Below are 12,054 nucleotides of genomic sequence, written 5' to 3' on the forward strand. Positions count from 1 at the left end.
CAGAGTGAGACTCCAACTCAAAAAAAAAAAAAAAGTATTACTTAAGACTGTAACATCACCCCTCCACATTTCTTAAAGAATATTCATGTCATACTAAGAATAAATGATGTGAGTGTGTGTTTCTGTAGCATTGTTGCTGTTAGAAATTAAAGCACTGTTCTAGTAGCCTGTTGCTTCACGTATTAAATGTCACCCTTATCATTCTTCATGAATTGATTTTTGCCTGTTCGATGACAGAATTCTTCACACAAAAGCTAAATTGTTTTGATTACTCAGAATGTCACAATATGAATGATGGAACAACTGTAATCTCCTCACTCCCCCCTTCTTTATCTAGTCCAAATTATATATTAAAACTCAGCAAAAGCAAGTCACCAGCATCGGGAGACACAAACATGAAAACTGAAAAATAAAAAAAGGATGAATCGTAAAATAGTTTTTGTAATAAGTAGATAAAATCTACACTCATGAATGATATTCCCAATATTCCCACATGTTTTCATGCAAGCATAAAGAACTCTAGTAGAATAACAATGACTGTGGGGAAGATGCAAGTAAGGGTTCCTTCTCTGCCTTCTTCCTTGTTTTCTTTTTTTTGTTTTTTGAGTTGGAGTCTCACTCTGTCGCCCAGACTGGGGTGAAGTGGCCGCTCCTGGCCACCGCAGCCTCGACCTGCTGGGCTCCGGCGATCCTTCCGCCTCAGCCTTCCGAGTAGCCGGAATTACAGGCATGCGCTACCACACCCGGCTGATTTTTTTTGATTTATTGTAGAGATGAGGTCTCACTGCCCAGGTGGGTCTCGAACCCGCGGGCTCAGGCAATCCACTCACCTCAGCCTCCCAAAGGTGCGGGATTACAGGCTGAGCCACCGAGCCTGGCTTCTTCCTTGTTTTCTTAGGGGCTATCTCACTGTTTTAAAATATGAGGAAGAACCAGGTGTGGTGGCTCACACCTGTAATCTCAGCACTTTGGGAAGCAGAGGCTAGAGGATTGTCTGAGCTCAGGGATTCGAGACCAGCCTGATCAACATGGCAAGACCTCGTCCCTACAATAAATCATAAAAAATTAGACAGGTGTGGTGGTGCACACCTGTGGGTCCAGCTACTTGGAAGGCTGAGCCAGAAGGATCACCTGAACCCAGCAGGTCAAGGCTGCAGTAGCCATGAGTGTGCCACTGCACTCCAACCTGGGCGACAGAGTGAGACTCAGACTCAAAAAATAAAAAGAGAGAGAGAGAAAGAAAAGAATCACTGATAAGGCTTCCAAACCATCCCAGTAAGGGAGAATTGTAAACTTGTCCCAGAACTTTTTTTTTTTTTTTAGTTGGAGTCTTACTCTGTCGTCCAGGCTGCAGTGCAGTGGCACGCTCCCGGCCACCGCAGCCTCGACCTGCTGGGCTCCGGTGATCCTTCTGCTTCAGCCTTCCGAGTAGCCGGAATTACAGGCACGTACTACCATGCCCAGCTGATTTTTAATTTATTGTAGAGATGAGGTCTCGCCAAGTTGCCCAGGCGGGTCTCGAACCCGCAGGCTCAGGCAATCCACTCACCTCAGCCTCCCAAGGCGCGGGATTACAGGCTAAGCCACCGAGCCCGGCTAGTCCTAGAACTTTTCATATTGACTAAAGAGTTCTATGATCAGATGAGTTTGGGGGTCATTGCCACACATGTGCTCTGTGATTTCAGCCATGGCCAAACCTCTTTTGAAGTGCCAGTCCCATATACCCATGTAAGATAAGCTTTTCAATGGTTCATTTTCAGAGCTTGCATAACGGGCTTACAGGTAGGACAAATCCAAGTAGTACATGTTCCCGGAAAATCCCTGGACAAACAGGATGGAGGGGACAAGACATCACCTGGGGAGAACAGAAACCTAGGGTAGCCCAGAAGGCAGGAGGAGGGTAAGAGTTGAGTAACATGAACACTGCCTCCTCTGAACAACCCCTGCCAAGAAAGCCCTCCAGAACCAACTGTCAAAGGGACCAAGGGACCAATCAGTTTCTGACCAATGCCTCCACAATGGAGAAGGGATATGCCACTTTATTCAATCCAGACCCCTAATAGGGGGAAAATGAAATTTAGGAAACTTTTGGGAAGATTGTAACCCCATAGTATTCAGCCAATGAACAACCAGGGGAGGGACTTGCGCACTAGGGGGTAAATTATTCCCTGTAATTGTACTGGGTGTGCCTGCCTACCAGACACCTGATCTTGCAAGACTGCCATTAAAGTCTGGCTTCTGCTACACTCCGGGTCTCCGTGTCCATCCTTTGGTTTTGGACAGCTGTTTGTTTTTCACACCAAGCCACCTTTATCATGCGTTCTCCTGGAAGTTCCACAGGTCATCCAAATGCAAAAACTTAACTCAGTTTTTGTTTTCATATCTGCTTTTCTCCCACACATTTCCTGCAGAATGTCTTCTTGTCCAAGTCAGAAAATTGGTATTCATCCTCTCAATCTCTCTTTCTGTCGCCATCCTCTCACCCTTGACCCAAGCCACCCAGTTCTTTTGACTTTATGCCTTCCTGATCTTTATTGACAACGACTTCTTTTCTCTGTTGTCAGCCAGGCCGCGGACCAGGCTCTCACTCGGTTTGCCTGCTGTCATTCTCTTCCTTTTCCTCAAGTTCATGTTTCACGCTGTTGCCATAGATTTCCTACACAAATCTGCCCTGGAGAGTCCCGGGTTCAAAATATTTAGATAGCTTCTTTTGAGAGTCAAGTTCCTGCCTCTTTCCTTTCCCATCAGATCTCCTCTCTCCCTGACATGAAGCCTGCCCTTCAGAATTTCCCTGGGGCTGGTGTTCTGTCCTCCCATCCCTGACAGCACACGCTGTTTTCTGGAAATGCCCTTCCCACCAAATTATGATTGGCCAATTTCTTCTCATTCAGGGCTCAGCTGATGTGTAACCTTTCCTGACACCTCTGTCTCCACCTTTCTGAGTAATGTATTCCTCCCTCATGCTTCCTCAACATCAAGGTCATGGCTCTGACACAATACTAAAAGACAGTGTGATATTCTGTAGCTGGAAGAGCATGGCCACTGGAATCAGACAGCCCTGGGGTTGACTCACTGGTCCACCATGTACTAAACAGAAACCCCAAAATACCGAAGGTGCCAAAAAATGTGTAGACATTTTAAGAAAGGAAAACCCTGTGTGAAAATGATAATATATACTCATGGACCCCCGCTCATGCTCTCGGCGGGGGTCGGAGATCAGGGCCAGCGTCTTGTGGGCCGCAGGAGGAAGATGGCGGTGGAGTCGGGCGTCACCCAGGAGGAGATCAAGAAGGAGCCAGAAAAGCCCATCGACCGCCAGAAGACTTGCCCGCTGCTGCTGCGCGTCTTCACCACCAACAACGGCCGCCACCACCGCGTGGACGGGTTCTCCTGCGGGAACGGGCCGTCCAGCGAGCTGCAGATCTACACCTGGATGGATGCAACCCGGAAAGAACTGACTGGTGTAGTGAAAGAAGAATACCCAGAAGCTAGAAGTAAGGGCACACACTTCAGTTTTGCCATCGTTTTCGCTGATGTTAAAAGACCAGGTTACCGAGTTAAGGAAATCGGCAGCACCATGTTTGGCAGAAAGGGGACTGATGACTCGTGACCCTGCAGTCGCAGAAGTTTCAGATAGGAGATTATTTGGACATAGCGATCACCCCTCCAAACTGGGCACCACCCCCCTCAGGGCGCATGAGACCATGTTAGATTCTACAGACTAGTTCTAGAATGTATTTTTCGATCGGTTAGGTAAAATAAACTTATATACTCTCCTCCCCCGTTATTGCCATTAAGCCTTTAAATTCTAAGCAAATTATAATGCATCTACTTAGGCGCTAGCTTTGGACGTGCAGTGATCACTAATAGAAAGTCTGTACGTTCAACCCCTTCTGTAAAATATGAAGAAAATTGCTCTTAGCATTCTGTGTGCAACCGCATTGTTTTTTAGTTTTTGTTTTTTTGAGTTGGAGTCTCACTCTGTCGCCCAGACTGGAGTGCAGTGGCCCCTCCCGGCCACCGCAGCCTCGACCTGCTGGGCTCCGGCGATCCTTCTGCCTCAGCCTTCCGAGTAGCCGGAATTACAGGCATGCGCTACCACACCCGGCTGATTTTTTAATTTATTTATTGTTGAGATGAGGTCTTGTGGCCCAGGCGGGTCTCGAACCCGCAAGCTCAGGCAATCCACTCACCTCAGCCTCCCAAAGACGCGGGATTATAGACTGAGCCACCAAGCCCGACTCAACCGCGTTGTTAAATACACGTGTGTCATCAGGGAAAAAAAAAAAGAAATATATATATAACAAAAAGAAATATATATATAACAAAGATGAATACAAGTCACGTTTGACTTCTGCAATTACAAGAGGTGCTCAAAGTGGTTACCATCGGTGTCCAGACCCTTCTGATGACAGGGACTACTGCAGGCCAGTTGCTGTGTGAGGCCTCCCAGATCTTCCTTTGTGCACATCACACACAGGATCCTGCGTCTTAAACTTATCATAAATGCATGCAGTTTTTGGACGTGTTGGAGGTTCTGTTGCATACTCAGCTTGCATTGTCTTACTTCCGTTCTTGAATTTCAAATACCACTTCAAAATGGTCTTGTGCTCCTCAAACAACAATGGTGCTTCTGCCATTTTTCAATATTTTTTTCAGTAATTAATGTTATCTATTTTTATCTGTATTTTATAGCACAGTTAATACCTGCCATAATACAAGTTTAAGGAAACATAAATCTATATAAGTTTTAAGCAAAACGAAATACGAGGTCTGACAATTAAGTCCACAAACTCATCTTAGAAAACGTGCTACATTCCTCATTGCTGAATATCACCATGGTTACCTTCAAAGTACTCACCTTGTGAAGCTATGCACTATGTCAGTACTTAGTTTATGGCCATCAGAGCTGTCGTTATATTGCCCTTGATGTCCTGAATGTCATCAAATACCTTCCATTCAATATTTCCTTTACTTTTGGGTAAAGAAAAAACTCATTGGGGAGCAGATCAGGTGAGCAAGGAGGGTGTTCCAATACAGTTATTTGTACAGTGCTGTCAACAAGAGCACGGTGGCAAGTTCGCAAACTTAATGGTCAGACCTCAACAAATCACGATGAGAACTGTGATGGCCATTCCAGAAAAAGAGTTCCCAAACTGCTTTGACGGGTGGACTAGGCACTGGTGCTGTGCATAGCTTCCCAAGGGGAGAGCCTCTAAGGTGACTGTAGTGATATTCAGCAATGTGTATGTAGCACTTTTTCTAGGATGGTTTGCAAATCTAATTGTCAGACCTCATAAATACAAACATTAAAAAAGACAACCAGTGCTTGTGTGACAGGCAGAGGTAGGTGGGTGTTCCCCATAACTATGGGTGCATAATATTCTCCTTGGCATCATCAGGGCCAGAGACAGAGTTAGCCCTACTGTCCTTGCTAAGATGTCAGCATTTGACAATATTGCTACCATTCTAAAATATACTGTTCTGGCTGGGTGTGGTGACTCACGCCTGTAATCCCAGCACTCTGGGAGGCCAAGGCGAGAGGGTTGCCTGAGCCCAGGGCTTTGAGACAACTCTGGGCAACATGATAAGACCTAGTATCTTCAATAAATAAATTTAAAAAATGAGCCAGACATGGTAGCTCACGCCTGTAGTTCCAGCTACTTGGAAGGATCACCTGAGCACAGAAGGTCGAGGCTGTGGTAGCTGTGAGCATGCCACTACACTGCAGCCTAGGTGACAGAGTGAGACTACAACTCAAAAATTAATAATAATAAATAAAATAAAATACACTCTCCTGTTATGACTTTCTTGACACAATTCTCATCTCTGTTCTTTCTATCATTCTAGCTGTTCTTTTTCCACATATTTTGCTGAATGTATGCCATTTACCCCTTTAAAGTTCCTGTCTTGATGCTTCCTTTTATCTCATTCTCCCTTTATCACAGTTTCTTGAAGATTAATTGAGCAACTGCATAAAAATCACCTGCCTTCTTTTCCCTGGAAACATGCAGAGTAAGAATAGTTGGAGGGAGATGGGATCATGGATCTGCATCTTTATTTTTTATTAATGAATTATTTTGAGTAGGAATCTTACTCTGCCACTCAGGCTGGAGTGTGGTGGCACACTCACAGCCACTGCAGCCTCAACCTGCTAGGCTCAGGTGATCCTTCCACTTCAGTCTTCCAAGTAGCTGGAACTACAGGTGCATGCTACCACGCCCGGCTAGCTTTTTGATTTGTTGTGGAGACGAGGTCTCGCCATGTTACCCAGGCTGGTCTCAAACCTCTGGGCTCAGGCAATCCTCTTGCTTTGGCCTCCCAAAGTGCTGAGATGACAGATGTGAGCCACAGTGCTCGGCAGATCTGCATTTTTAACAAATTCTTCAAATGAGTCTTGAGCACACGACCTTTGAAAAATGTGACCTCAGAAATGTCATCCTCTCTTGTAGCTTCAAATACTATGCATTTGCAGAAGATTTCCAAATGTATGTCTCCGTCTCAGACTTCATTACTGTACTCCCAACCTATATAGCCAACAGCCTCTTTGGCTTTTCCTTTGGAAGCTTCTCAGGCAAAGAGTTCAAAAGTTAAAAAAAACTCCAAAAACTGAGTTGGAGTGTCATTTACCCAGGCAAGAGTGCAGTGACACGGTCACGGCTCGCTTCAGCCTCGACCTCCTGGGCTGAGGCAATCCTTCTACCTCAGCCTCCTGAGGAATGGAGACTATAGGGAGGCCACCTCATCTGGATGATTTTTTATTTTTTTGTAGAGACGAGGTCTTGCTTTCTTGCCCAGGTTGGTCTCGAATTCCTGGGCTCAAGCAATCCTCCCTCTTCAGCTTCCCAAAGTGCTGGGATTACAGGTGTGAGCCACCACACCTGGCCCCAAAGTAAAATCCGTATACTCCTCTGCTAAGTGTTTCTAAAGGAAGCAGCTCGCACCCAAATGCTCAAACCTAGGGTTAGCCTTATCCTCCCCCTTTACTGCTTCTACTGTAGCACTAGGATGTGTATAATATCTCTTGAATTGTCCCTCTTCTCTCTAACACCCCTGGCACACTCCCTAGTGTAAGCCACAGTCCTCTCTTGCCGGAATTTCTGTAATCAGCTTCTAACTCATCTTCTGGTATCATAATTAAGTATGGGCTCTGAAGTCTGGCTTTTAGGTTTCAAAGTCCCTGCTTGGCAAAACCTTATTTAGCCTGTTTCTTATTCTGTGAGATTGTGATAAAATAGTGCCTTCCTCAGAGGATTTTAAGGAACGTTACATGGGTAATTCACGTAAAGCTCCTTTTATTGTGTGGGATACACAGAAAGCTCACAGTAAGTTGTGGTCCCTGTCTACTCCTCTTCAGCCCAACAGTTACCCAACAATAGTGGTTGTTAAATATGCAAATCAGTCATATTTTTACTAAAAACCCTTCAGTGGTTTTTGTTGCATTTAAGACAGTGGTCCCTCGGTATCCAGGGAGATTGGTTCCTGTGACTCGCCCCCACTCTATCCCCATGGATACCAAAATCCATAGATTTTGGTTCAAGTTCCTTATATAGAATGTGGTAGTATTTACGTATCATCTACACACATCTTCCCATATTCTTTTTTTTTTTTTGAGTTGGAGTCTCACTCTGTCACCCAGACTGGAGTGCAGTGGTCGCTCTCGGCCACCGCAGCCTCGACCTGCTGGGCTCCGGCGATCCTTCCGTCTCAGCCTTCCGAGCAGCCGGAATTACAGGCATGCGCTACCAAGCCTGGCTGATTTTTTGATTTATTGTAGAGATGAGGTCTTGCTGCCCAGGCGGGTCTCGAACCCGCGGGCTCAGGCAATCCGCTCACCTCAGCCTCCCAAAGGCACGGGATTACAGGCGGAGCCACCGAGCCCGGCTCTTCCCATATTCTTTATTTTATTTTATTTTTTTTGGGTTGGAGTCTCACTCTGTTGCCCAGACTGGAGTGCAGTGGCACCGCAGCCTCGATCTGCTGGGCTCCAGCAATCCTTCCGCCTCAGCCTTCCGAGTAGCTGGAATTACAGGCGCGCGCTACCACGCCCAGCTGATTTTTTGATTTTTTTGTAGAGATGAGATCTCACCAATTTGCCCAGGCGGGTCTTGAACCCGTGGGCTCAGGCAATCCACTCACCTCAGCCTCCCAAAGGCGCGGGATTACAGGCTGAGCCACCGAGCCTGGCTCCCCATATTCTTTAAATCATCTCTGGATTGTAAATACCTAATGCAATGTAAATAGCGTGTAAATAATTGTTATACAGCCAGCACTTTGGGAGGCCTAGGCAAGAGGATTGCCTGAGCCCAGCAGGTCGAGGCTGCAGTGGCTTTGAATGTGCCACTGCACTCCAGTCTGGGTGACAGAGTGAGACTCGGACTCAAAAATAATAATAATTATTATTATATTGTATTTTAAAATGTGTATTATGGCCTGGCATGGTGGCTCATGACTATAATCCCAGAACTTTGGGAGGTCAAGGTGAGAGGATTGCCTTAGCCTATGAGTTTGAGACCAGCCTAGGCAACTTGGCAAGACCTCATCTATACAGTAAATTAAAAAAATTATCTGGGTGTGGTGGATCATGCCTGTAGTTCCAGCTACTTGGAAGGCTGAGGCGGAAGGATCACCTGAGCCCAGCAGGTCGAGGCTTCGGTGGCTGTAAGCATGCCATTGCACTCCAGCCTTAGTGAGACTCTAACTCAAAAAAAAAAAGTATATTATTTTTATTGTTGTATTGTTATAATTTATTGTCTCCCCCCCCAAATATTTTCACTTGTTGATTGAATCCATGAGTGCAGAACCCAGGGTTAAAAGGGCCCACTGTGCCAACCTTTATATGGATTCTATGACCCTCCGTGTTAGAGTAGCCACGGTTTAAGGTCTCCTTGCCCTATTCCTCTTCTCTTTCCTTTGATTATTTCCCCCCTGTATTTCTGGATTTCTTTCACTGCTGGAATACACCCTCCTCTTCTTTACATCCAGGCCTGCAGGCTTACAGTTCCTTCCTTTCTGGCTTTTGTTCTTGCTACCCATTACCTGTCACGACCCTCGGCTCTCTTTTGTTTAGAGGATCTTGCTCTCAATTATTTATTTTATTTTATTTCAATAGGTTTTAGGAGAGAGAAGAAAAATTTCCTTAGGTGGCTCCTTCCTCTGGATTCAGTTTCAATTTCTCCTTTTTATACCAATGACCACAATTGCAGTCTCATTTGTGGCCATAATTCCTGTTTTCCAGTTGGATGCTGGGGAACATATCTGTCTTCTTCTATCTGTATTCCCCCGGTGTCTGGTATGTAAAAGACATGCCATATTCATTGAGCAAGTAAATATGATGCTCAAAATATTTAATTTCCCATTTCTCTTTTATATATTTCTTTTCTCTTAAATCTTAAATAGAAATTGTATTTTTTCTAGAATCTCACTTGATATTATGTATATTAGTATTAAGTAGAAATAACTGAACAATGTTCTAAAAATTCTGAGATTTCTATCAGAGAAATGTCTACAGCTGCAACATTTTTCTCAGAAAATAAGTTTCCAGAAATTAATATTATTTTTGATGTTCTATAAATAAATGATTCTTTCAATAAAATTGAGTACTCTTGATTATAAAAGGATTTCTTAATCATGCGGAGTGTATTACTAGTCTACTTAGTATGACAAAACTGCTTTGGGACATTTTTACCCTTGAAAAGAGACATGAGGTTTTTTTTTTTAATTTTTAAGTTTTCAAACAAAGTTTATTAGAGAAGGAAAGGAGGAGACAGAGAGAGACATGCCAGAGCTGACATGGTCGACAGAAACTGCCAGACATAAGGTTTTATTTGGAAAGAAGGACTAAACATAAAATGTATTTAATTATGATCTGACTTTTGCTATTCTTCAATATGATAGCTTATAAATATAGACTTGATCAGCTCTGTAAGGCAAAATAAAATTTGAAGTATATTGTATTAAAGTTATCAGAATTCTTTTGCTCATTTTAAGTTTTATTTCTTGTGTTTTTGTTGTCATTGTTTGTTTTTTGAGTCGGGGTCTCACCCTGTTTCTAGGCTACAGTGCAGTGGTATGATCACAGTTCACTGTAGCCTCAAACACCTGGGCTGAAATGATCCTCCTACCTCAGCCTCCTGAGTAGCTGGGACTACAAGTGCGCGTCACCATGCCTGGCTAATTTTTATATTTTTTGTACAGATGAGGTCTTGCAATGTTGCCTAGGATGATCTTCGAACTCCTAGGCTCAAGCAATCCTCCTGCCTTGTCTCCCAAAGCGCTGAGATTACAGGTGTGAGCCACCGCACCCAGCCTGTTTCTTGTTCTTTAATAGCAAAGAGAATCTTGAGCTTTGTCTTTTGACTTGCAGCAGGGCATCGGATTGTCAACAGCTGCACCTTTCCTCATTCTGCTGCCGACTCCACCATTTCTTCACCCCTCAGCTTTTCCATACAGCTGACATAAATGGGAGAGAAACTCATTAGAACCACTCTCTCAAGTACATTCCCCTTTAGCATTGGCTTTGAACCCTGGGTGCCCATCCTAGAGAAACATTGCTTCCAAGATTTTTGGCCTGCAGTAGTGGCTATAAACAGCCCATTTCTATCTACATTTAAGTTAAAAAAAAAAGTGTTGCTGTGGGTAGGGTCAGAAATAAGGTTTGCAAGGAATGTGATTCTGGTAGGACCGCTAACCTGCTGCTAGATAGGAAATATGAAGAGAAAAATTGAGTCCTCGGTCTGCAATGTCATAACTCTTGATACCTGCGGCTCACATATGTCATTTATTCCACACAATCCCTCTGGGCCTCTGATATTGGCTCTTCTCTCAGAATGTACATAGTAAATAAGGATTTGACATACTGCCATTTTTTGAGTGTCTACTATACGCCAGGCGCTATCTCAGAGCCTCTCATTGTGTATTTTTGAAGTGAAGAAACTGCATATTCGAGTGGCTAAGTAATGTGCCCAGATTTTCTGGTACCATCAATTACAAGATCCGGTGTTCCTGGTTAATTGGAGGGCAGTTCTCTTTCCAGCGTTCATCACTTCCTTCTTCTCCACCAGCAGAGCTGGACAGCTCTGTATCCAAGGTGCTGGTTTTATAAGTGACCCCTCATTTTTCTTTTTTATACTTTTTTCTTTTGAGTCAGAGTCTCACTCTGTCACCCAGGCTGGAGTGTAGTGACATGCTCACAGCCATCACAGCCTCGACCTTGCAGGGTTCAGGTGATCCTTCCATCTCAGCCTTCCAGATAGCTGGAACTACAGGCGTGCATCACCATGCCTGGCTAATTTTTAAAATTTATTGTAGGGTCGAGGTCTCACCAAGTTGCCTAGGCTTGTCTCGAATCCCTGGACTCAGGCAATCCTCTTTCCTCCACCTCCCAATGTACTGGGATTACAGATGTGAGCCACCAAGCCTGGCTGATTCCTCATTTTTCATATCTGCTGAAGCTCCCACCATCAGGTAAGTAAACTCCTTTTTGGTCAGCCTTCTCCCACCTCTGTACACCTCCCACCGCCTTTTTGGGAGGTGGCCTTCCTTAAAGATATTATGTCATCAAACTACTGTCTTCATTAAGTGATAAGTCTACTCAAACCTGACTTTGAGCCGGGCTCGGTGGCCTGTAATCCCGCGCTTTGGGAGGCTGAGGTGAGTGGACTACCTGAGCCCGTGGGTTCGAGACCCACCTGTAGATCCAGCTACTTGGAAGGCTGAGGCGGAAGGATTGCCAGAGCCCAGCAGGTCGAGGCTGCGGTGGCCGGAAGCGTGCCATTGCACTTCGGTCGGGGCGACAGAGTGAGACTCCAAATCAAAAAAAAAAAAAAAAAGCTGACTTTGTTCAAAATTAGATGGTCAATTTTTGCACATTGTATAAAATGAGGGAAGGCCCCAGCCAAAACCATCTCCATAGAAATATCATCAATAGGCCAGGCATGGTGGCTCAAGCCTATAATCTCAGCATTTTGGGAGGCTGAGGTGAGAGAATTACCTGAGTTCAGGGATTCAAGACCAGCCTGGGCAACTTGGTGAGATCTTGTCTCTACAAAAACT

General features: G+C 44.7%; 1 pseudogene across 1 annotated transcript; it reads left to right on the forward strand.

The window, feature by feature from the left end:
* The first annotated feature begins 3,193 nt into the window (after window positions 1–3,193).
* LOC103272208 lies at window positions 3,194–3,711 on the forward strand (annotated as a pseudogene). Its single transcript, XR_002482635.1, has one exon. The product of XR_002482635.1 is annotated as a histone deacetylase complex subunit SAP18 pseudogene (transcript).
* The last annotated feature ends 8,343 nt before the right edge of the window (window positions 3,712–12,054 follow it).

The sequence above is a fragment of the Carlito syrichta genome, unplaced genomic scaffold (assembly GCF_000164805.1).
Source record: "Carlito syrichta isolate Samal-C Ts95f unplaced genomic scaffold, Tarsius_syrichta-2.0.1 Scaffold312189, whole genome shotgun sequence".
NCBI classification, from domain to species: domain Eukaryota; kingdom Metazoa; phylum Chordata; class Mammalia; order Primates; family Tarsiidae; genus Carlito; species Carlito syrichta.